General features: G+C 46.1%; 1 non-coding gene across 1 annotated transcript; it reads right to left on the bottom strand.

The window, feature by feature from the left end:
• Window positions 1–6270: 6270 nt before the first annotated feature.
• On the bottom strand, window positions 6271–6454 carry LOC140214300 (U2 spliceosomal RNA). Its single transcript, XR_011891286.1, has one exon. It is a non-coding gene; the product is annotated as a U2 spliceosomal RNA (small nuclear RNA).
• Window positions 6455–25693: the final 19239 nt, after the last annotated feature.

Below are 25693 nucleotides of genomic sequence, written 5' to 3'. Positions count from 1 at the left end.
GGGCCTAGAGGCACGTGCTATACGAGAGAACTATCACAGCGCCATCCTCTGAAGAGAGGAGACGCTACGAACATGTGGGGCTAACAACATGCAATACAACATCTTTCAGGTAACTTAAGACTGCATTGGTGTCAAAGAGTGGTTCTGGGCCAAGTAACATAACAGGATGAAGGGGGATGTGCTGCCGGTATGCTAAGAGAAAATGTTTCCTTCTTTCAGATTCGGCTTGCCGACACTCCAGTAGAACGTGGAGGACTGTCAGCCTCTCCCCGCATCTACCACAGGTTGGAGGCTCGTTTCCCGTGAGTAAAAAGTTATGTGTTCCAAAAGTGTGTCCTATTCTTAGACGGCAGAAGAGGACATCTGTCCGGCGGGATTTTGTTACAGGAGGCCAGAAACCTAATTGTGGCTTTATTACATGCAGTTTATTATTTATTTCTTCGTCCCACATGCGTTGCCAGTGGTTTCGTAGTTTCCTTCTTAAGAAAGGCTTCAGGTCTTTGACAGGGACCGAAGCAGTAGGACTAACTGCATGTAATGAAATTGATGTGGCCATCTGGTCCACTAGAACGTTACCCTGGATGCCCCTATGGCCAGGCACCCAGCATATAATCACATGCTGGTTAGATACATATGCTTTACATAACACGGAATAGAGTTCAATTAAAACAGGATTTTTGCACTTACAGAACGATATCAGAGCCTTCACAACACTTAGGGAGTCCGTAAAAATAACTGATTTTTTGAGTTTTGTTTTCCTTATATGCTTCACGGTCGACAATAACGCGTAGGCCTCAGCCGTAAAGATACTAGTTTCCGGATGCAGTACGTCGGATTCCGAGAAGGATGAACCGACGGCTGCATAGGACACCCCGTCGTGTGACTTCGATGCGTCTGTGTAGAACTCTGTACAGGAGTATTTGTGCTGGAGTTCCCGGAAATGCATTTGGATTGCAATCTCTGGAGCGTTTTTTGTAACTTCCATGAAAGATGTATCGCATTGTATCAACTGCCACTCCCAAGGAGGTAGCAGCTTGGCTGGATGCATTAGGCGAAGTTCGAGAAGTGGAACATGCATTTCATGACTAAGCTCCCTCACACGCAGCGAGAAAGGCTGTCTTACGGAAGGACGATTACGAAACAGTGTAGCATATGTCATGTCGTTAATGGTGTTAAAACAGGGATGTTCAGGATTAGAGTGGACTTTCAAAAAATATGTTTGGCTGATGTATGTTCTCTGGATATGAAGTGACCACTCATTCGATTCTGCATATAAGCTTTGTACGGGACTCGTTCTGAAAGCTCCTGTGGCTAAACGGATACCCAGATGGTGAACAGGGTCTAGCATCTTTAGCGCGCTCGGGGCAGCAGAGTTATATACCACGGCACCATAATCTAATCGTGACCGGATGAGGCTCTTATACAGATTCATTAGGCACTTTCTGTCACTACCCCACGTAGTCTGGGATAGAAGTTTCATTAGGTTCATTGTTTTCAGACACTTTTCTTTGAGTTGTTTAATGTGTGGGACGAAAGTGAGTCTATTGTCAAGTATAACACCTAGAAATTTGTGCTCTTTGTTTACAGGTATCTGTTGTCCACACATCTGTAAGCAAGGATCCGGAACTAGGCCTCTCTTCCTTGTAAACAGCACACAAGAACTCTTTTGAGGATTGATTTTAAAACCATTTTTCTCTGCCCACCCTGACACCTTGTTCAAACCATGCTGTACCTGTCTCTCGCATACTGCGAGGTTGCAGGATTTGAAGCCTATTTGAATGTCGTCCACATAGACGGAATACAAAATGACTGGTGGTAAGGAAGCACGAAGCGTTGTCATTTTAACAATAAAAAGTGTGCAACTGAGCACGCCTCCCTGGGGTACACCAGTTTCTTGTGTAAAAGGACGTGACAGCACATTGCCGACTTTCACCCGGAAGGTACGGTTGGACAAGTAGCTTTTTATTATGTTTATCATATTACCATGAATGCCCATTTCTGATAAGTCTCGCAAGATGCCGTACCGCCACGTTGTGTCGTAAGCCTTCTCCATATCCAGAAATACCGATAGGAAAAACTGTTTGTGCATGAAAGCGTCGCGAATATATCCTTCAATACGTACAAGATGATCGGTTGTGGACAGCCCTTCTCTAAAGCCACACTGACAGGGATCTAGCGCTTTCTTCAGTTCAAGGAAGTGAATTAGTCGTCGATTAATCATCTTTTCAAATACCTTACAAAGGCAGCTTGTGAGGGCTATCGGGCGGTAACTTGCCACTAAGGAAGGATCTTTGCCCTGTTTCAAAGCAGGGACAACAATGGCTTGTTTCCATGCGGTTGGAAGGTATCCCACAGCCCAAATAGTGTTAAATAGTGCAAGTATTGTAACTTGCGTGTCACTGTGTACGTTTTTAATCATTTCATACATTATTCTATCCGGTCCTGGCGCAGAGCTCTTGCATGCGTTCAAGGCAGCTCTCAACTCTGCAATACTAAAAGGACGGTTGTATGGTTCGTTCTGACGACATTTTCTGATTAGAGGCTTACATTCTTCTATTTGTTTGTGTTTGAGAAAGGATTGTGAATAATTTGTTGAGCTTGACACGTTCTCAAAATGCTCCCCAAGTGAGTCTGCCTGGTCTTGTAGTGTATAGCCCTGTGTGTTTACCAGGGGGAGTGAATGTGTTTGCCGCCCTCTAATCCTATTAACTCTGTTCCAGGCTTTGGCCTCATCCCTAAACGAGTTAATGCTCGATAAAAACTTGTGCCAGCTTTCTCTTCTGGCCTGTCGGCGGGTTCGCCTGCCTTGGGACTTTATTTGTTTAAAGTTGATAAGATTCTCTGCAGTGGGAGAAGCGCGTAGCAACCCCCACGCCTTGTTCTGATTCTTACGGGCGATCCTACATTCGCTGTTCCACCACGGTACACGTCGTTTGCATGCCAGACCACTCGCTTCGGATATGCATTTTGATGCGGCATCTATTATGAATGATGTAAGATACTCTACAGCAGCATCAATTTCTAGAGAAGACATGTCGGCCCATGAGATGTTAGTGAGAGTTCGAAATTTCTCCCAGTCGGCTGTGTCTATCTTCCACCTAGGAGCTTGCGGAGAATATTCGTTTTCTTTTGATGTTCTTATCAGTATGGGAAAGTGATCGCTCCCGTAAGGATTCTTCGTAACTTCCCATTCAAGTTCGAGCAGTATAGATGGGGAAACTATAGTAAGATCTATTGAAGAAAATGTTCTGTTTGCTAGAGAGTAATATGTGGGTTCCTTTTTATTCAGCAAGCACGCACCAGAAGAAAAAAGGAGCTGTTCAACAAGACGACCTCGCGCGTCTGTACGAGAGTCGCCCCACAGGGAGCTGTGCGCATTGAAATCGCCAAGCACCACATAAGGTTCTGGCAATTCGTCTATGAATGACTGAAATTCATGCTTGTTTAATTTGAAGTGTGGGGGTACATAAAGCGAGCAAATGGTGACGAGTTTATTTAAAAGAACAGCTCGAACCGCCACTGCTTCAAGGGGCGTTTGTAGCTGTAAACGCTGACAGGAAATATTTTTATGAACCAAAATGGCAACACCGCCTGATGATACGACAGCATCATCGCGATCTTTGCGAAACGTGACATACGGTCGGAGAAAGTTTGTGTGTTGTGGTTTTAAGTGTGTTTCCTGTAGACACAGCACTTTTGGATTGTGTTTTTGAATAAGCTCTTGCACGTCATCAAGGTTCCTGAGAAGTCCTCTGACGTTCCATTGAATTATTGGTGTATCCATATTGGTAGTAAATAAGTGCTGTGTATACGGAAACAGATGTATTAATTACAGAGATTTCCGAGCTTAGGTTCCAGAGCTCTTTCGAGGCCCTGTAACCGGGGTTTTACTCTTTTTGAAGCGTTCGAGGGAACCTCGACGCTCCTTAGGCGCTTGGTGCGCCTTGAGGATGGGTGTAGTGTCCATTGCCTCTTGTGAGGCGCCGGACACGTGCTCTTGCGAGCGAGATGTTTCCCGAGAGAGTCCCGCCTTGGAGGGCAAGACCCCTGCGCCCACCAGCCCGGAGGTCGATGGGGCTCCCTGAGGGATCTGGCTGCGCCGGCTGTTGCCAGCGCTGGAAGGGGCCGGGGAGGTTGGGACAGCCTCGACGGCGGCCACCTTCGGGGTCGGTGGTCCCTCATTCTGCGTCGACGGAGCAGCGCTAGCTGCAACCGCCGCGGGGGCAGATGGCGTAACTGCCGACTCACTGCCTGTGGGTAGGACAGCCGCCGGAGGCCGTTGTGACGCTGCCCCCTGACGCGCCACATCGGCAAAGGTTTTCTTGGGCAGGTACGATACCCGCCTTCGTGCCTCCTTGAAACTTATATTTTCCTTTACTTTAACTGTTACAATTTCCTTTTCTTTTTTCCAGGATGGGCACGCCCGCGAATACGCGGCGTGCTCCCCATCACAGTTTACACAGTGGAGAGCATTCTCACAAGCTTCAGATGTGTGTTCGTGGGCACTGCATTTTGCACATGTTTGGCGGCCTCGGCAGCTCTGCGAGCTGTGGCCGAAGCGCTGGCATTTGAAACATCGGAGTGGGTTTGGCACGTACGGCCTGACACGGAGCTTTATGTACCCGGCCTCGATTGATTCGGGCAAGATACTTGATCCAAAAGTAATTATTAGGTGTTTCGTCTGAATCTCTTTTCCATCCCGCCTCATCTTAATTCTTCTGACATTGATCACATTTTGTTCGCTGAAGCCCTCCAGTAGTTCCGCTTCAGTCAGCTCAAGCAAATCATCATCTGATACAACACCACGGGTGGTGTTCATTGTACGGTGCGGGGTTACTGTTATGGGGGTCTCTCCAAATGACACTAGTTGCGGTAGTTTCTCATACTGTTTTGCATCGCGGAGCTCCAAGAGGAGGTCGCCGCTTGCCATCCTCGACACTTTGTAACCTGGACCAAAAATATCAGTTAGGGACTTTGAAACAAGGAATGGTGAGACGTTTCGCACTGCTTTGTATGGCTTTTCGGAATGAATAACATGGAAGCGGGGAAAGTTCTGGGTTTGGCGTCCAAAAAACTTGAAGACATCTTCGGTGCGCCCTCGTTTCTGAGGGCGATCAGTAAGGGAGGGGAAAGAGGTTTCCATGAAAAATGTATGCATTCGGCAACAGCGCCGACCGCCCACCACGGAGCCCAACGAGGGGACGCGGCAGAGCTTGCGTAGAAGTCTGCACGACGCCAGTCGTACGCCGTCACTATAACCTAATATGGTGTACCCAAGGTTGGATAGCCACACAGGGTTAACCCTTGCCGCCAGGAGAAAGGAAGTAAAAAGAAGAGAGAAGGAGACAGGAAAGGTCAAAAAGTTAGAGATAAAGACGAAGATTCGAGGAGGGAGAGACAGGAAAAGGCGACTGCCGATGTCCTCCAGGTGGGTCAGCCTGGAGGTGCCGTCTATGTGAAGCCGAGGCCGAAGAGGTGTGTTCCCTCCGCCGGGGGGCCTTAAAGGTCCAGACACCCAGCATCGGCTCAACCCCCAGGATCCCCTTTTCCCCAGACACGGCTAAGCCGCGTACGGCTACACGCGGGAGGGTCCAACCCTCGTGTGCTCGGGTCCGTGGTGTCGCAACGCACCAAACGCCTGCTGACGCAGACGCCCCTGCGGGGGTGTTTTCCTTTTTTGTACACCCAACCCTCATGTAATATCCCACCAGTGGGGGCCTTTAATGTAATAAAGTGAAAATGAAAGTGCCTCAAGTGCTTTTAGTTCCTTTTTTTTCTTATTCTTTCGTTTATTGCAGATGTACTTCGCAGCGTCCTTCGGCGGTCTCACCGGTTAGTATATTGTAGGTACAGGAGGTATTTCATAGCCAGCACCTCTAAAGACCTTCTGAATCGCTTTTAAGTACTGCGTTTTATTTTTTGTTGGCTAGAGTAACCTCCGTAGTTTGCTAAAGAGTGTCATTAAGGGCAGTTTCTACTCCCAAATAAATTGATTTTCTAACTGTTTTATATCTGGATCGGTTGCTTCGGATAGCCAGGCCAGCGACTATACAAAGAGCTAATAGGCTATTGCATACGCGCCGTCGGTTGCGTAAGGCTGCCTGTTTGCTGATGTCAATTCTTTGTCTGATAAATTATCGTCTTTTAAAATGCCATCTCTTGTATTTCTTGGTCCTTTTTAAATTTTTTACCGCGAAGCTCTATATGGCTCAGTTCTGTAGAAAAATGTGTGCGCCTATCGAGCCGTGCAAATGGAGAATTTCTCCCTATCATACGCGAGCCGATCCCGAAGGTAGTTCAATACGCGGCCGACCAGCACTGGCGCTGAAGCAGGCTGTAAGCACTCCAGCAACTTGCAAAAATAAGTTTAATATCTTAGGTACAAATACAGCCCATATCGGATATTAAGCTGATAAGAACACCTGCTACACTTTGACAGGCGCCGGCCATGTCTACGTTTGGCAGCGCCCTCCCTTTGTCGGCGTTCCAAGCACTTGCCTTTCCTTCTACTCTCCCTTGGTGGCGGTCCCGTAAGCGTGCTACCCACCAGGCTCACGAGGCGGAAAGAAAAGCGAACCGTCCAAGTGGCTCTGATCCCGCAAACTTGGAACGTTTCACCGGAGCAACAGCCAGGTTTCAGAGGGAGCTTGTGGGAAACCTATTTTGTGTGGCCTGTGTTGTGTGGGACTCCTTGTGGTTTTCGAGTGACTTCACAACCATTACTGCACTGCAGGAGGTCGACCAACCCACGATCGCTTTGGCTAAGGTGAAGCAGTGTGTGCCCGTGGAGTGCGGTGGAAGTGCGTGTCGGATCAACATGCCGGGATTCGTTAGTAAAACGGATCATGTCACGTTTTGCAACAACACATGGGTATGTATACCCCTCTGTGCGTCATTACCTTCCAAAGCTCAACACCGTGGAGGAGCGACTAGTCGCGCATCTCCTTCCATTTATGGGCATACGGCGTTCGACGCACTGCAATGGACAGTTCGTCATTAAGGGGCTCAGATACACAGCATCGCTGGTCATCCACTTTCACAGAGTGGCGTGGCATTGAATTTTTTTTTCTACGACGAGCAACTCAGAAACAGTGCACGTAGTGATAATACTCACCCACATAAGCCTTGCTCAAGGATGAGGAACACTCGCCGAACGCTGAAAGATCCATTCGTGGCTGGCCGGTAGCTATGCACGAATATCTTTACGTGAAGGATCTGCGAAAATACGCGATAAAAATAAGCTATTCATTCCAGCATCTTTTTCACGGTTGTTTGCTCAAGAATATCGGACACGCAAAAGTACCGCAATGTATATTACCGAATTCGTTTCACTGTTTACTTCGGACCGCGGGTGTTTTCTGCCTTGTTTAGAATTACAGCACAACATACACATCTGTGCTGACTGATGGACTACATCGACCAGTTATGGCGACGCTGTGTTAATACAGACAAGAGGAGTAACCCTGGACGCGATTCAAGAATCCACATGCCCCGACGTAAACGAGCGAGCAACTCGCAGCTCTGCGCAGTGCGCTTCAATTTATTGACACAGGGAGTCCTGGTAAATGAACCATCTTTTCCAACTCAAGACCGCCTCTACACGGTACGCAGCTACTTCTCCAACGTGAATCTCACGAACAAGTTGACGTACGAAACCATCAAACTTCACTATGGTGTCGAACAAAAGAAGGCACGAATTTTTTGTCCATCGGTTGCCTGGTCGTTGACGATTAGTGGAATTGGTCACGCATACAAAACTGTCCGAGTATCACACCAATAAGAACACAGCGTTACAATTCCTCTTTCCAGGACGGACGCTGCATGGAAGCTTCGTGAACTTGAACGCACGCTCTCTTTAGCAGAAGAGAGAGAGAGAGAGCAAGAACAATAAAGGCAGGGAGGTCAACCAGACGAGTACCCGGATTGCTACCCTACACTGGGACGGGAGAAAGGGGAACAGAAAGAGGAAAACAGGGACAGAGTAAGCACTGACTGCGTGTGTGGGGGGACGCGCAGGGCCACTATAAACGGTCTCTTAAGCCGGTGCATTGCAAGTTCTGTACCAGTGCAGAGCACCCCAAATGTAAGGCGCACCACGTTACACGTACTGAATGAACCCTTCGCTCCGGTCCCGACGTTCACCTGGGCTTCAACGACGTGAGACATCGGTTCTGCACCGGCTGTTGTTGAGAGTTGCCTTCAGGAAGGCGTACACGACACAGATTAGAATGACCAACAAAGCTGCGCGTGACGACGGTGGCCGCGAAGAAAGCATCCAGCATTTATTGTGGCATTGTCATCGACTTCATTTGCAAAGTCACTCCCCATGGAGTTGCGACAACTGGACCATTGACCATTGTCCGTGCTGACGCTACTCGAACATCGTCCCCATCTCTCGTCAGCCCACAATATTGTGAATGTAATTCTCAGTTTTTTTGTTTTTTTTTCAGGGGCGACTGGCCTGTGGGAACGCCTTCTTAGACATTGTGGGCCCTTCCAAGCGCATGCGCGAATTCACCGCGCCTTTCCCTCATCCTTTCTGTCTCTCTTTATATCTCACCTTTCTATTCCATTTTTTCTATCTCCCAGCCGTATAGGGCAACCAGCCAGATGCTTTCCTGGTCAGCATTTCTGACTTATCCCCTTCTTTCCCCCTCCTCCTTTATTATGTGCTTCTGATTATTGATCAAGCACAGTAATCTTATTTGAATAATGCTTACAGCCCCCAGACAGACAAACGCTAATACAACGGTTCAATTTTCTTCCAGCCGCACAGCGGATTGGGGCGAATGCCGCAGTGAAAAGCTCTGGATTAATTTGAACCCACTGGAGCGTCTTGCCATGCGCATAATAAGCGTTGGAGAAAGCGCGCAGAACACGAAAACTGCCTCGCGACTGGTTTACCGACACTTTTCGCGTACGGTTCCCGATATTGTGCGGCTTGGAAAAAACTTATGTGGCACTTATATAGAATGTTCAGTGCTGGAGCGCGAAGCAGGGCGTTGGAACACAGAAAAGACGAGGAAGAACTCTCATTAGACGTCCTTGTCTATTATTGATAATAGTCTATTAATAGTCTTGCTCGTCTATTAGTAGACAAGGACGAGCGCTTAAAATCGCTCGTCCTTGTCTTTTCCCTCCCCCTTTGTCCCGCTTCGCGCTGCAGCACTGAACATTATGGAAAACCAACTGGCGCCAATCCCCACCCTTTTACGTATATAAAGAAACGGAAAGGTGGGTCGCGAATTTTCGATAATGGCCAATAATTTTCAGATGGACGATTTAGCTGTGAGTACAATATTTTATAAATTAATTACTTTCCCGAAAACTACTTGTGCTATTAGGCGAAATACCAAAAACAGTCTGACTTAGTCGGAAGGACGGGCAAGAAACATTACCTTGGTTCGGTCCAGCTACATGGCACTCCCTTTTTTTAATTTTGGCACAAGTGACGTGGGAAGCTATATATATATATATATATATATATATATATATATATATATATATATATATAGAGAGAGAGAGAGAGAGAGAGAGAGAGAAAGAGAATTTACTAGCACGTCTGGCTAAGTACCCATTTTTCTGGAAAATTTGACAGATGTACGAGAAGATCGTTCGCATTTAAAACTGAATTTCTTCGTTACAATAACCTTTTGCAGTTTGACGTGAAAATAGCACAACCAGGATAGAGGCAAACCGTAGTGGGGGACTCTGGAATAATGCTCAAAAACACGGGTTCTTTACACTACACGTAAATTCAAGTACACGAGCATTTTTGGCATTTACCAGTGCCGAAATGTGACCATGGCAGCCGGCATCGCACTCCCATCCTGAAGCTTAGCAGCGCAATGCCATAGTTAGCGGGCTACCACCGTCAATCTCGGCCTCTGCGCAACGCAAACCGAATGAACGCAAAAAAAAGAGCTCCCCCCCCCTCCCTTTATTGAGTGCCTCCATCAATCTTTAACTCCCTCCCGGTTCCTACACGCCGTGAATGCCTAAATGTCCTACTACTCTATTATGCATAACAACGTCGCAGATATCGACACACACTGAAGCTTTTACTCCAACAAGCCTTCACCTGCAATACTTGCAGACGCTTCGTTCAGCTGAATTATGAATGCTAGCACACCTAGCACGTCTCGCTCGCAACGGTTAGCGGCAACCGTGCACCGCACAATCCGTAACCGGCATTCTGAGACACGGCTTTTTAGGGAAGGCGTGCAATCTCGTCTGGCGCTGTGTCTGGTACTTGCCAGTTGCACTTCGAGGAGGACCAATGACAGAGAGGCTGGTGTGGGTGAACACCGGTATATGCCGATTCAGCGGCTCTGTGCCGGTGCGGCCACGGCCGTGCCTCAGTCAGACTATCAGGAGCTCGGCTTTTGCAACATGACTGCCATCGTCAGCGGTGACTCAGCGCGAACAACGCATTCAGCTATAGCAGAATATCAAACGCAGACAAAAACACGAGTAGGAATAAGTTCAAATGGTATGCAAGTCAAAAGCTAGTGAGTTGCATTATTGCGCTTCCTATTTCGTCTAGACTTGCAACCGCGACTTAATTCTAGCTGCACAATGTAAAGTTGTGTTCACACCGAGCTGGAAGACTGACACGAAAAGACTACAGGTATAGCACACTCTTGTGGTTACAAGCTCCCCCCCCCCCTGGTGTTCTTAGGATTTTTTTTTTTATTTTTCGCATCATTAAATATGGGTACGTCATTATAAATACTGGCTCCAGACGTATTCGTAGTCTAGAATCCCAATAAACGCAGTGACATTAGGCGATTTCCCTGCTATTCAATAGTGGGAGATGCTTCAATGTATGATTGAACACATGGTGAAAGTGCTTTCCCAGAAGTCTCAATTCTCGCACACCGACGCTGGTACTTAGTCAACCATAGTTTCATGTTCAGTTGAATTATTTCTTGGCAATTTAGTTACGCTTGGGTAGCGCTGAGTTGTGGCGTCAGATTCTTTGTACTCATCTTTCGAAGCCTTTTAACTATACCGGTCTCATGAACTATGTTCGACTTTTGGTGTTGACAAACTGCGAGAACTCACAGGCGCTATCCCCATCGAAGACGAGCAATGCCTTGCAAAGTAGATTACATCTATGCGTGCCTAAAGATGCACACCTGCGAGCCCTTGAACGTAGATACTCTTTCACTTACCAATCGTTCTTGTGTAAATAGCTTGTCTTCCGAGAGTTATACGTAGCTAAATAGAATCCAAGGCATTGTGCCCATGTGGTTAAAACCTAAGCCAATAAGATTAATTTTCTGCACGGTAAGCCGTGTAGCGTTACAAAATAAAACTGAGCTAGAAGCTCATAAAGTCAGGCCGGTGTTATGTGCTAAAGTCCATCATGCCGACTTGAGTCGCCACATATATGCAGGAACAGATAATAGCAGCTTAACTGACTGCAATCATGGGGGAGCAACCTATACTTAACAAAAAAAAAAAATAACAGTCCTTACTAAAAGCCATGTAGGGGCAGCTTGTGTGAACGTTTGTTAATGAAACTACTATCTCCACACCTAACTCCTTTATGAGTATTACAAAAACTCTCGCGCAAGATAGCTGCTTGATTCTGTGTCTTTACGCCTGTGTAACGGTGAGGAATTTCTTGTGGTTAGGTTTTTGGCGGAGTAAGTCAAAGGTAGCGGAAAGCACGACATAATTCAACTTTACTTTCCTTCGAATGTGTTAAACGGCGGTTAGGAAAGCTTCCACCACCTCGTTTCATGAAAAGGCCAACGGCTCGCTTCAGTACCGCGGCTCTCGAAGAACTGCCTTGCACACATCTCGGCGGGCGCCACCTCTGGCTTCTACGCGACACTATCCGCGGTGTCCGTCTTAGACCTTGGCGCGTCTAGACGCTACGTCACGGCCACCGCGGTCGGCCCGCCAAGTCATGACTGATCGACACAGACAATACGGAGCGCGGCTGTTACAAGGCGGCTGTCATAGTGAGTGATGACGCTGCGTGAACGACGGAGGCAACGTATCAGGAGAAAAGACGCCGAGAGAAATACATCTACATCATCGGATAATTAGCTCTAGAATTTTTCTTACTCCAAAAGCGACTGAGCAGCTCTAAATGCTATATGATGTGGAATTTGCTTGCTTTGCTCGATATAAAAGAAGCAAGACGACGTGTGGAGATCATCGCCCACGTTGGGAGGCAGAAACAGGGCCGGCACCGTGCAAACATCTCGCTTTCGTGACGTTCACTCCGGCTCTCGCGAGTTACCGGACGCCACGCTTTCGTTACGGATCGCCAGCGCGGCTGGACAGGCGAGCAAAGTGTGGACACATCGCACTCGTGTCATTTATTCCGACGCCGAACGCGTCGTATGCTAGGATCGGAACGGGCCATGAGGTCGTTCGCTTTTGTAAGCCCGTATTATGGTGGTTAGAAGAGTAGGTGTGCCGACTGAGTAGTTCACCACTTCTCCACATCAGGCCGGGAAAATGGCGCTGGTGACAACAGAACGTTCTTGCGCACAACATCGTCCGTACGCAGGGATGAGTGGAATGTAGACAAGAGGCGTATTTAATTCCAGAAAAGATATACGCTTCAATTAGCGTGCTGATAAGTGCAAGCAAACGCGTATGAGAAATTTTGCCATTTTTAGAAAACACGAAGTGCTGGAACCATTTTTCTAGCTTCTATGCAAGAACCTCACACCACACTTTTAACGGTTTTGAACAAGTGCGGTGTTATTTTGTATCTGCGAACTAGTGCGTATCTTTAGGGATTTCGTTAAGCGAAGCATATTTTGAACCAAATAAATTGTGAGGTTCAATGTCCAGAAGCAAATAACGCACAGGTTGTGAAAGACGCCGCATGCATTGGGGCCCTCCGGATTACCTTTCACCACCAGAGGACCTTTAACATGGGGCTGAAACTTAGTACAAAAGTGCTTTGCATTCCGACCCAGTTTGAATGGGGCTGCCACGGTAGGTAATCTAACCCACGACCTCATCATCAGCAACACAACTATAACCACCGTGCAATAATGGCTGCTAGGAGTACCCTTTGGAGCAAGGAGGTGGCGCTTGGTGCTTAAATTACAGCTCCCGTGTAATTAGGTGTTGCCATCGTTCGTCTTTCCAAAAGCAAAGTAAAAAATATTTACAACCGTTGACGCTGTAGCTAGCAATATTTCGAACATTTAAGCAGTAAGCGAACTTACCTTTAGTGCAGAGTTATGGGGAGCAGTCGTCGGCTTTTTGCAATGAATTTCATACGCTTCCAATCGAACTTTATGGAGGGTGATGCTATAAACTAATTTTGCTCAAAGACAAAACACGTCAGTTGTGGAACTGTGAGACCCAGTGGCCGAGCATGAGACAACACGCACGTGATGACAAGCTCCGGAAGAGCCGGCACAGAAGTCTTGATGTCTCAATTTGCACAGACTTCATTCGCAGCTTGTTGCTTGCCTCTCTCCGAGTGAACGCAGTCATAATCACGTTGTGCGACCACAGTCCTAAATAATGTTCGTTTTTCATTTCTAGGGCATCATGTATCGATTTGAGCGGAAGCGCCAGATTACTGCATCTTTGGGAACGCTCTTTTCGTCCAACGCATGGGTGAAATCGCGCTTGAGGAACTGTTCCTAAAAGCGTCTCTCGCAGTGGCGTAGCTAGGTCGTCTGGCACCCGGGGCCCAAAGGTCTTCTGTCACCCCCCTCCCCGTGTGTAGCCGGCGGAAAGAGGGGTGTCTTCAGACGTATATGACACCCCCCCCCCCTCTCTGGCCCCTTGCACCCGGGGCCCACGGCCCCCCGGCCCCCCCTGTTGCTACGCCACTGGTCTCTCGTCCATAAGTGCCCTCTGTGGCTCTTATCGGTGCTGAGAAGAATGATGCTTTAGGTTCCCCATACTTACATGTCAGAGCGAATAAGTAAGCGGGCCTGTTGACCTTCTTTGAGGCAGAAATATCGCCACTATTTGATGCGCACTCACCTTATTCGACCTCGGAGATGACCTTCCGCTAACCGCTCCACTCACGTCTTCATCGTATAGTAGCTTCCACATGCAATGGGTATAGTAACTTCAAGCAATGGACGTTGGCCCATTGCTTGATCTTGCTTCATCTCGACGATAAGTTCTAATAAATCAATATTACATGTACGTGTGTCATGATGGACGTTGGCCCATTGCTTTTCATACCAGCGCTATTCATTTACTGAGTTAATTTTCAGCTCCGAGAAAGGTACATGACGCATATTTAGGAAACTCGCAAACACGCAACAGTATACAGAGAGCGTTTTCTCCCCATTGCGCAAATAGATGGCTACAAGTGATGGTTTTTCACTCTGCGTGCTTCATTTGTTGCGCGCCGTCTGCTATGACTACCAGACGACTTGCGCCGCTGAGCCCTGTACTGAGCGCAGTGCCATTTTTGCGTCGTGATGCGGAGAAGCGGCGAACTACGCTCCAGACGAGTCGGTCGGCGCACCTACTCTTCTAGCCACCATACCTGTATCCCCGTCGTACGTTGAGCTCGCGGCAGACGACGCTCTTGGCATGACCCGTCGTCCGCGCAGCTCGTAACAGACGGCTTACTTGACGCAGTTCGGAACGGCCGCTCCTCTGGTGCTGTTGTTGTCTTCGCTCGGCCAGCCTGGGTGGCTGGTGTCGTGCGACCCCTTTAGGAATTTCGCCGCAAAGCAAACAGTTGCACGGTTTTGCGACCAACTGAAAGACATTCATGGGAGCCGGTGGTCCAGTGTCATCCCAACACAAAAAGAAGTCATCTGTGCTCTTCGTTTTTTTTGTTTTTTGATGCGGGAGTTTCCAAGCGTCAGCTGGAAGTGAAGAGCACATTCCAATGGCTTAGTAATGCGTCATTGACGCCATCCATGAAGTAGTCAAGGCAATCACGGTGGTGGGCCTGCAGTAGCGCTGCGTGGACTTCTCGCCTACAACCGAGCAGAATGCCCGCACCAAGGTGGCCTTTTTACGATGTTTTACGTCGTAAATCTGGTGGGGCCGCGTGTTTTGACCGAATCCTGGTGGCCATGACAGTGCGACAAGATCTCAGTCCAGGCGAGACGAAAGGGTCCATGACCAGGAAGGAATAGCGTACGCCCTCAACACTATGGTAGTAAGTGTTCACGAACTATCACTGATTCGCCGCTTGCTATTTGTTACTTACATTGCCTGCTCTGAACTACCGGCGTTTTCAGATTTGACTAAGCCTTGAACAAGGTGTGCCTCCGCTGAATGTGCCAAAAATCGAAACTCAGACTCGCGCATAGATTTCTCTTGCTTGATCTCGACGATAAGTTCTAATAAATATTACATGCACGTGTGTCATGACGGATGTTGGCCCATTGCTTTTCATATCAGCGCTATTCATGTTTTTAAGTCAATTTTCAGCTCTGAGAAAGGTACGATTTTGCCGTTTTATTTTCCAGGTGGAATAATTACAAATAAATGCGCAACGGTGTTGGAGAATATGACCGCCATGGAAAATATACTTTCGAAAGAAATATTTAGTACAATCCTACGCATTCTGCAATATCTACTGAGCTGTGGCCTTTAAACCACATTATATGCACCGTCTTGCTCTCCTTACTACCCATAAAGTGTGAGTGTGCGGTATGGACTTACGTAGTCACGATACATCGATTCCTGGTTTCCATTCCGTGATTCCTGTGTGCGCACTCACTCCCCTCATTGCAGCCGCCTCGCCACGAAGCGTTGGCGGGGCGAATTAGTGCTGGGTAAGTTTGCTGACGTTTTGCTGTCTCTTGCGGGTATCGCTTCATGACTTGTATTTACAGTGCGCACGAGACCGGGGTATCCGCTCGAGCCCTGGACGCTCACTCCGACTGCAGGCGATTAAACCACCCAGACGGTTAAAGGGTGCTGCAACATAGAACTTTACATGAGTTAGGAATGTGGTTGAGAAATGTATAGAAGAAGCTAGGAGAGCTGATACGAGCTGTGTTAAGGTGCCTTCAAAAGTACTTGACACGCATGTGCTATCGGAAGAAGTCAGCCACATTTGTGTTAACATGTGCGGTTTTTCATGACAATGCATTGTCGGCAAAGGAGCGGGTTGGCCGTCGAAAAGCGGTTGTCATCGTGAGGGACTACGATGAGTCCACGACAGATCAAGTGATATCAAGTGATAAGACGCCTAAAAAAAATAGACTCAGGTCGGTATAAATGGCGGCTCTCAAATTTGAGGAGCTGCTAATTTTGTTCACGAAGAATAAACAACAAAGAAGGCGCGTCGAGTTCACCGCTCGCTGTATATAGAGGGAACGAATTATTTGCATCAGGGTTATGGCAGACTTTTCGTATAACCGTGTATGTATATATATATATATATATATATATATATATATATATATATATATATATATATATATATATATATATATATGTATATATATATATAAAAGTCTGCCATAACCCTGATGCAAATAATTCGTTCCCTCTATATACAGCGAGCGGTGAACTCGACGCGCCTTCTTATATATATATATATATATATATATATATATATATATATATATATATATATATATATATATATATATATATATATTTCTTGGTTTAGAACAGGCAAGGAAGAAGGCCGTAGCGTTTAGCAGCGAGTAATCGCAACGCGCCAACAATAACTAATTGCGCTGCCCTTTTTATTGCTGGAGATGCACCATTGTTGAATCGGTCGAATCACGAACCTGCTTTGCACACTGTTCGAATACTGGCCGCACTACGTGCCTTATATCTAGTTGAGTGTTTATACGGCTTTCAGCTGCGTAGAATGAGGCCATGAGTTCGACTGCCTGCTTGGCAGCCTCATTCCGATGGACGAGGAACATGAAAACGCTCCTATATCGTGCTTCGAGTCCCGGTAGAGGTCGGCTGGTGGTCAAACGTAATCCGGAGCATTTTGCTACGCCGTGTTCGAAAGCCTGTGTGGTCCAATTATTATTTCAACCGCTACGTGCATATTCGCCACCCCGGCGAAATCTTGGCGGTCGTCTGCCAAGATTTCACGAGTGCCGGCCCCGACGTCTCGTGAAAACTTGACAGACGACACGTTAGAGCAGACGACTCCCCGAGCTTGTCGCCAATCACCTTGAATACGCCTGCGCCGCAATACTTCATGAGGCGCCGGTGATGGGGCACTCCGCGCAGGGATGCCATGCGCTTTGAGTTCTCACAAGCAATGGCCGTGCCTGTACCTTCCATTGAATTTCATGGAGAAACGCAGCGCGATACCGACCTCCGTGGGTCACTTGAAATAACTTTCGTTAAAGTGGGTTTCGCGTTCGTATATGTAAGAAGGCGTGCGTGCGTGCGTGCGCTTGCGCTTTTGTTGTTATTTCAGTCCTTTTCTTTCCTACTTTGTCTTAATTGGAGTGCATTACCAGCACTCTCGCAAGGTCGAATTTTCCGGATATAAATAAAGCTTTCCCTGTCTCTCTCTCTCTCTCTCTCAAGCTCTATAAACCAGATCAATAAATAAAGTTATATTTACTAGCAGTGCTCTGCAATTAGCTGCGACATAAGCGCTCATGAACTCTACGTACCCCAGCACGTAACATGGCGGGCGCGACTGCATGGTTTACAAATTGCGCTTTCATTGCGCATGAATTCGCATTCAGTCCGAAGAACGCAGTGTCTATGCAGCCTGGATCTAGTTCTTAGAGGTGTGTGTAGTCTGTGAAAAGCCTCAGTCCCAGCATTGCGCGTGCAGCCGGGCCCGCTTCCAAAGCCGTCACGCCCCCTAAAGATTTGTTGTCTCTCGTGCGAGCGCCGTGAGAACGTGCGTGGCCTGCGCTCATGGAACTTCTTTAACTCCATAAATAAGCAGATTACCGCTGGTACATTGGATTTACGGCAACTACGTGCGGAAAATACTAGGCTTCGTGTGAAAATACGCGACCTACGTGAATATGTTTGGCCGAAGTATATGTTCCGCGGCTTACGACCTCCGCTGTGGGAGTTCTGCTGACGAAAACTTCGCCTCGACTACAGGTCAACTCTATTGTCTCCAACTACGACCAGCTAACAGGACGTGCTTCTTTAACTTCGCATGTGTTAGCGCCCCAGACGGAAAAAAACGGTGAGACATCGACAAAGGAGACCAGCCGGGACTGGCAGCTAAAGTACAGTGCGCGGAGAAAGTAGCATCGAAAACACCTGCTGCGACAGGCTTCTTCATCTCTCGCATTAAGCTGTTGACTATGACGTCACACATCTATGAATTTCTGGCTGCAATTGTCAAAGACAGGGCGTTGAAATATATAAAGCTGAAAACAGGGTACCCAGGCTTACTGTTCTTTCCATACTGCATTGAATAATGAACTCGATCTTCTGAATAGTACCGCAGTTTAGCCCGAAGGCTGTCTTTCGACCATTCTATGGTATGCTATTGCCTTCACGGTATTTCGATGACTCCACCGTTACCCTAACCTCTTCTGCAGATGGCTAGATGAATTGTATTACCAGAACGATAGAGCGCTAAGAGCAAAAGTGAGCCTTTCTTTTGAGGGGGGGGGGGGCAATGCGTTTCACTGTAAACCCGACATAATTTGCCTCACTGAAACTCGGTTAAATGTTTGCTGTTCGAGTCCGTCAAGAATATCTTTCAAACGACTATTCAGTCTTCAGGAGGCACCACAATTGCACAGAGAAGATTAAAAATGGTGGAATGTTCTCATGGCTTCTGCCACATACCATGCATTTAGAACGATTGTTCTAGAGACTTATGCTGAATGCGTACTAGATTGAATTTCCAACACGTGATGGTTTGAGCTTTCTACTTTGGTGTTACCATTTTGTTTCCCAATTTCGATAACACCCTATTTGTTCAGAATTCTGTGAATTTAGAGCGAACGCTTAGGATAGGATAGGAATAACTTTAATAAAGTGCCGGCAAACGACGCTTAACATTATGAATTACAAAATACATATTTACTGAGACATCAGTCTGCTTAGCGCTGACTCGTCAAACAGCTTGCTTCTGTGTGACAGAGCTAACGTTGGTAAGAGTGCAATAACTTATTGATTTCATGAGTTTTATTGCCGGCCTTGACCGCCAGGCTAAGCCGGCCTGTTGCTACAGCCCTCCACCCCCATCACCACCACCGTTGGTCAGTTTCAGTGGGTTTCAGCATTGTAATTAAATAAACTTTGCTGGTCATACCTTAGATTTATTCTTAACAAGTACTACCATTTTTGAAATCAGTGAGACGCATGACAACCTAGTTGAGATAGATAAATATTACCCGCCATTTACTGTTTCTTTCCTTTTGCCATTGTCTCGTGCCGAAACTTCCCTGAAACTCCTATATGCGTGAGATGATTAATGATTGTACCGCTACCTTGCGCATAGAGTGGAATTCTTTTTTCAGTAAAACGTATGTTGAGGCTTGCACTTTGTTACTTACTTGGGCTGGCATGAATGCAGTGAGAAAACTTATTGCGTTATTTTGTCACAGGAAACCTATACTTCTATCATAGTATTTCTTCTGACCTAAAATATTATCTGCGAGAAGAACAGAGGTATCACAAACTATACAAACCACTAGATTGCAAGTACTGCATGGCAAGCTAGATTTGCAAAGGTGTACTGAAAAAATGGGTCGCTCGTGATGAAGCTCTTTATCACACGAGTCTTGGTTAAAATTTCGGTAAGAATCTCAGCAGTATTTTGGCGCTTGGAAAGAGTTAAAGCTAAATAGGAAGTAAATGTGACGGTATTGAAATCTGAAGGTAAACTCTCGTGTATATCACAGGAGGTACGCGAGCCATTTCCTGAACATTTCAGTAGAATTCTCACGGCCATTCAGTAGGCCTGCCACCGTCAGTTTTATGGATAATGCTGATTGTTTATCATATTCAGCCTCAACAGTAGACAAAGTTTCTGAAGCCAAGCTCACTGCGAGTAGTGACAGCATTCCAAACTTAATAATTACGGGTTGTTTTGACATTTTGTTGCCTGAATTAACATTCTTCTTCAATGTATCCTTAGAAACTGATGTTTTTCCGTCCCAGTGGAAATTGGCATTGGTTTCACGGTAATTAAACTTGGGACCTTCTGTGATATCAATCATTTTTGTTCTGTTTTCCTTCTTTGTGGCTTTTCGAAAGTTTTGAAAATGGTGATTTACGATTCTCCAGTTTGTTACTTGAGGTGTAATTCTCGACCATGCGACATGAATTTCAGAAAGGAAGATCAGTTAAAAATCACCGCCCAAGCACTCCGTATAGATGGTTAAGCGTAGCTGAAACGTGCATCCCCGTTGTTTATCACTGAGTTAATCTCAACGGTTCATTCAATGGCGGCTTCGAAGACAGCCGGATGCTCGGCAGCAGTTGCTCCTTGCGCTTGGCTGTACGAGCCTGTTCTTGTGCCCGGGCTGCAGCATCAGCATGGCGTACACGAGGTGGTTCCCGGTTCTGCTTGTGACGTTGCTGATCGAAAGCTGCCTGCTCCTCAGGACGACGCATGACCCGTGGCCTATCCGTTTCGGAGTCGGAGAGAAACTACTGCGGGCGCGCTTGGGTGTGACAGAGAGAAACGACGTCACTACTATGAAGCTAATCCTACACCACTTAAATAAGACAAGGCCTTTTCACTCCGATGCATGACGTCATGTTACTTGGCCCGACTGCCATAAAATCTAATGAGGATGCTTTCGAGGAGGCAACAGTGATTTTGACGTCATCGCTTTCATCACGCCAGCATTAATTTGTCAATGGAAATTTCTGCCCAGGTAGCGTGAGGTCATGGATCGGAGTCAACAGGCCTTGTGCTATCTAGGTGGTGTCGGCTAATCGCGCGCCTCTCGTTCTATCTTTTCTTTCGCGCATGCGCATGGGGTTGCACCGGAGGATTTTTTGGCGTACAGGCGACCGACAGACGGACGGACGGACGAATCGGCTAGCCATATCCTGATTCTCTGTAAAACAAACCTGTGTGTTTTTCTTGACTGTAGTGCACCTATAGTATTAAACCTAGGTCAGTTTGACACAGAGTGTTTTAGTATTCCCGATGTATTTGATGCCCTTTCTCAGCAGAAGCTGTTGCGGAAATTAAAGGCGTATGGGCTATTTGGCAATATGTTCGGTGGTTTGCTAGCTGCTTGTCAAATTGCCAGGACTGGAGGAAGTTTTCGGATTACTTTTCTCATTTCGTGCGTTTTTCTTAAATGCCCCAGAGTTCTAAACTTAGGTGACTGCCTGTCTCAATGTTTACAAATATTTTCCGTTGTGCATTGTGCATTCTGAGCTCGTACTCTTCGCCGATGACCTCAAAGTATAACGCAAAGTGGTCAGGCCGCATGATAGCTGATTGTTACAACAGGACATCAATTCAGTTACAGCAGTGCTTACTCAACAGGCATAATTTTAACAAAAAAAGCTTCAGTAATATCCTGCACTAGGAGGTTTGAGATAGTGAAATTCAGTTATTAGCTTCCGGCGAGACAGATATCGTGTGTAGCCTATGCAGACCTATAGGATTTCAAATATACAGCCAGCTACACTTTTGTCTAGATGTGTTAAATATTGTTAATATGATTCTACAATCTCTTGGGCTAGTTTAAAGATTAACAGAATTATTTTACAACGTAAGCTGTCATGGGCTTATTCCGATAGCCGCTTCGGTAGGCGATGTTGTCCGCCACGGCCGCCACCTGGTTCCTACCAACTTTGGGGTAATGGCCAAGAAATGGATGGAGTGCCTCGCGAAAGAAAAAAAAAACGGATAAGGAGATATATGAAAATGCTAGAACGAAAAGCATTTATGATGTGTGCAAGTGCTTAATAGAACGTGTTCTACGTTCTCCCATGAAAGGCAGCACGTTTCTGAAGAGCGATCGTTTTATTTGACTTCACATAAATGTTTGCATTTATTCGCGTGTTAATTTTCAAGTCGTATTATCCATGGTAAGCTTTGCCATTCCATTTTTACTTGTCCTCGACCTGTACTATTACTAAGTTGCAAAAGTTACTTGCTTAAGTTAATGTACTCCCACTGTGGAAAAAAAATGGATTAAGATGACGCAGTGAGCTGTCGTCATGGCCGCAAAGCCGTTGGCAGCCATAATAAATAAATAAATAAATAAATAAATAAATAAATAAATAAATAAATAAACAAACAGATAAATAATTATGTTAATCTGCCTTTATCGGGGAGTCGCAATTGAACCTAATGCAGTTGAGAAACTTTGGAAGCGTGTTTTGATGATTTAATAACATAACACCGTGCGGTCGTTTTACCATAAAGAAATAGAACCGCCACTGACTCTCGATTCAGAATATTCCTGTCCGGTATTCTTCCACAATTATTATTTTTAGCGTTTTATTGGTATCCGGCATGCCTCTAGCAATATTTCGTATTTTCATCGTATCTTGGTAGGCGTGGTAATTGGGATGATTTGCCTTATAAATATTCAAGTTATGAACGCCGATCCAACCGTACAGGGACACTCGGAGATGAAGTTCATTAAAAAAAGAAACTGCTACGAAAGGTGTTGCCTCGTTAGAGGATCCACTATCGAGAATTACGAGCGAGGTTCCGGCTGGTATACTTTCGCAGATACTTTTACAATTATCCGACTGAGAGTACATGGCGAAGCGTCAGTAACTTGGCACGTATTTTGCTGCAGAGCTGTCAAGGGTATTTTTGCAGCCGTTTTCGTGCGTCCGGCAAAAACCGGTGTGCGGCGGCTTGCTGGATATGAAATGTCCATCAGAGAAGAGCTAGTGAGGTAACCGGTCTCGGAGTCCCGTATTTCTTTGCTTTGAAACATAATTATCGACGATTACAAGATAACTTACCTGACGCATACCTCATTCGAACAGATTACAATTTCCCTGAACTTTTCTTTTACGCAGTGATTCGTAATTTTTTGTCTCACATAGCGTTTAGCCGGCCTCACCTTGAAGGTCGGCCAGGAGATTGTAAGGCTGCAGCGGTAAAAGCTGCAGACGATGTCGGTATCAAACGTCAAATCGGAGCATCGGTGGTGAATCGTTACTAAGAACAGTCCAGGAAAAAAGGTAGCAGTACCTGTGAGTGTGCGAGAACTTCGTGTTCTTTGATGTATTACTTGCTCGTATTAGCGTACATGCGCGCTGGATCTTTGTCATTGCCCGTAGTCAACAAACTTGCGCTTAAAATATTATGCCGTTATGCGATTCATTGAATATAAGGCCCCGACAGTTTTTCTTCTTTATAATATTGTATGACTTAACTAAATGGCCATCACGGATATCGTACGAACATGTGAGTAAAGTGGAAGGCTGGCCCGGTTGGAATTTATGTATCATATATAGGTCAGCGCAAGAAAAGAAAGCAGGGCAACACAAAAACGAAGGACGCAAGACGGCCCAATCTCGTTGTTAGACTGTAAGACGCAAATGCTTGGTGATCTAATCCACGTGATTCTAATGAAATACGCGCACAGATGGTGTATTCCCTTTAATTCTACGTTTTTTTCTTAAAAAAACTTCAGCTGTTTCACAGCACTCGTCTTCTGCCCTACCGTGTTGTGTCGCCTTCATTTGCGCGCTGATTCAAACAACATATTAGCTCCCGCAAGAAAATAAAAATAAAACGAACAGGCACAAAAAAAATGAGCGTATTTGGTCAGACGGAGTCACAGATCGGCAAGAAAATCTCATCGCCGGCTCGCTACCACCCATGGCGTTCACAGTGCGGCTAAATACTAATCGAAGGCCACGCAATACGATATCATTGGCGCACTCAAGTCGGAAATAATGAATGAATGAATATATGATGTTTAATGGCGCAAGGGCCAGGTGTGGCCAAAGAGCGCCATCGGAAATAATCGATTGCGATAATAAATGCGCTAAATGTGCCGCGCCTGAGAAGCACGTTGCAAAGATATCAGATGCCGTTTCTCCTTCTCCCCCTTCTTTTTCTCCTATTCACCTCAAGGTTGTTGAAGGAAGCTAGAGTAATTTGTTTTATTGTCCGGGATGCATGTACTGTATGGCGCCAAAAAACTCTCGTGCCTTTTAGTGCGCTCATGTTTTTTTTTTTTCTTTTTTTTTATGTAGCGCATGAACAGTCACAGCGCCGCACTTCCGTAAAGCGTGACAATGGCTGATTTTTTTATCTGTAGTTATACACCTGTTAAAGTTCTGATCCCTTACAGCGATAAACAAACTGCAGGAGAGGGCGGTTGCAAACTGCTCCCTCCTCAACAACAGCCAAAGCAACTAGAAATCACAAAAATAAAATGGATGGATATTGTTTTTTTTTTTTCGCGTAACGGACAGAAACGGCCAAAGAGCACCATGGCACTGCGCAGCTCAAAATTAATTTTTAAAAAACTTCTAAAAACGGGGGAAACAGGATCCTTGTAGTAGTTACGAAAGATGTGACCTCTGCCTCGGACAGCGTGTACTCATTAGTGCATTTGGCCTGCCCTGTTCGCCCTCGTTATGACCAGTTTTTACACCGACTGCGGAGCCGGGTGACGAAATCGGCGCAGAGATTTGGTGTAACTGACCACGCGTGCTTTTTTTTTTTTTTTCGCCGATGTGGAAGACAGTTTAGGTCGATTCGAAGGGGCATAAAAACTCGGCTTTCTTTGCAATTAAAAGTTAGGCAACGTCGGTTTGACCTCTGGTATGATGTTATGCAAGAGAGCCGGCTTACTGAACCGCTGCCCAAGCACTTTACAATTACGACATGCCCTCTAAAGTGAGTAGTCAGAAGTTAATGAGGAAAATTTTGTTAATGAAAGTATCATCGAATGTAGCGTCAATTTTAACCTCTCCAGCTGCCGTAAAGCTCGGCAAGTAAGAGTTAGCACTTCTTTTTCTCTGCCCTATTCTGCTCCTACATCGGTAGCCGTGGATAGATTTGAGGTCGACAGTACCTATTTTATTTTAGCTTTATTCGGCATTACCACCGGCAATCAATTATAAGGGGACCTTTCACGTCATGGCGTCATGGCGTTTTCACGTCATGCATGTGCGTGTGTGTGTGCGTGTTCGTGTGTGAGTTCGTCGAATCAACGTTTCTTGCAGTGGTTGAACGAGCATGGTTTACTAATGAATTGACTACGGAGTAGAATAATAATAATAAATAATAAATAATAATAAAATAAGAATTTCACTGGCAATTTAGTGGTAAATGCGAGAGAAATACTTTATCATTAAGTCGAACCTCTGTGATGTTCCGGATCCATGATTTAAACGACTTTCCCATCTTATGCATTATACCCCGTATGAAGTCGCGGTTCTGTTCCTCTTTAAACGTGTCGAACCAACTGGCCCAGGGACCTCCCCTCTTGAACCATGCTCTTCTAAGTTCTCGTCTCCCCTCTCTACAATGTGACTGGATTCTAAGGGTGTGCGGATAATCATCTTTTGAGACCAAATCGAACAGGAGTCGAATAGTGCCAGAAGAAAGTCGAATCGAATTATATATTGAATAGTCTTCGAGTAGAGAGAGAGAGAGAAGTTTAATGATACGAAATGCTGAGAGGTCGGCCTGAGGTATATTCCTCTAGCCAGCTACTCGGCATTGGGGGAAGGGGAAGAGGGAAAGAAAGAGGGAAGAGGTGCATGATAGGTGACGATGACGATAGAAGGAAGATGTAGAACATATCGCAAACAATTTGGCATGCTCAAAGTCTGCAATCCAGGCCCGTAGTTTTTAAAAAGT

The sequence above is a fragment of the Dermacentor andersoni genome, chromosome 11, assembly GCF_023375885.2.
Source record: "Dermacentor andersoni chromosome 11, qqDerAnde1_hic_scaffold, whole genome shotgun sequence".
Lineage (NCBI taxonomy): Eukaryota > Metazoa > Arthropoda > Arachnida > Ixodida > Ixodidae > Dermacentor > Dermacentor andersoni.
The sequence above is the reverse complement of the archived record's forward strand: the minus strand, read 5'-3'. Positions and strand labels throughout refer to the sequence as shown.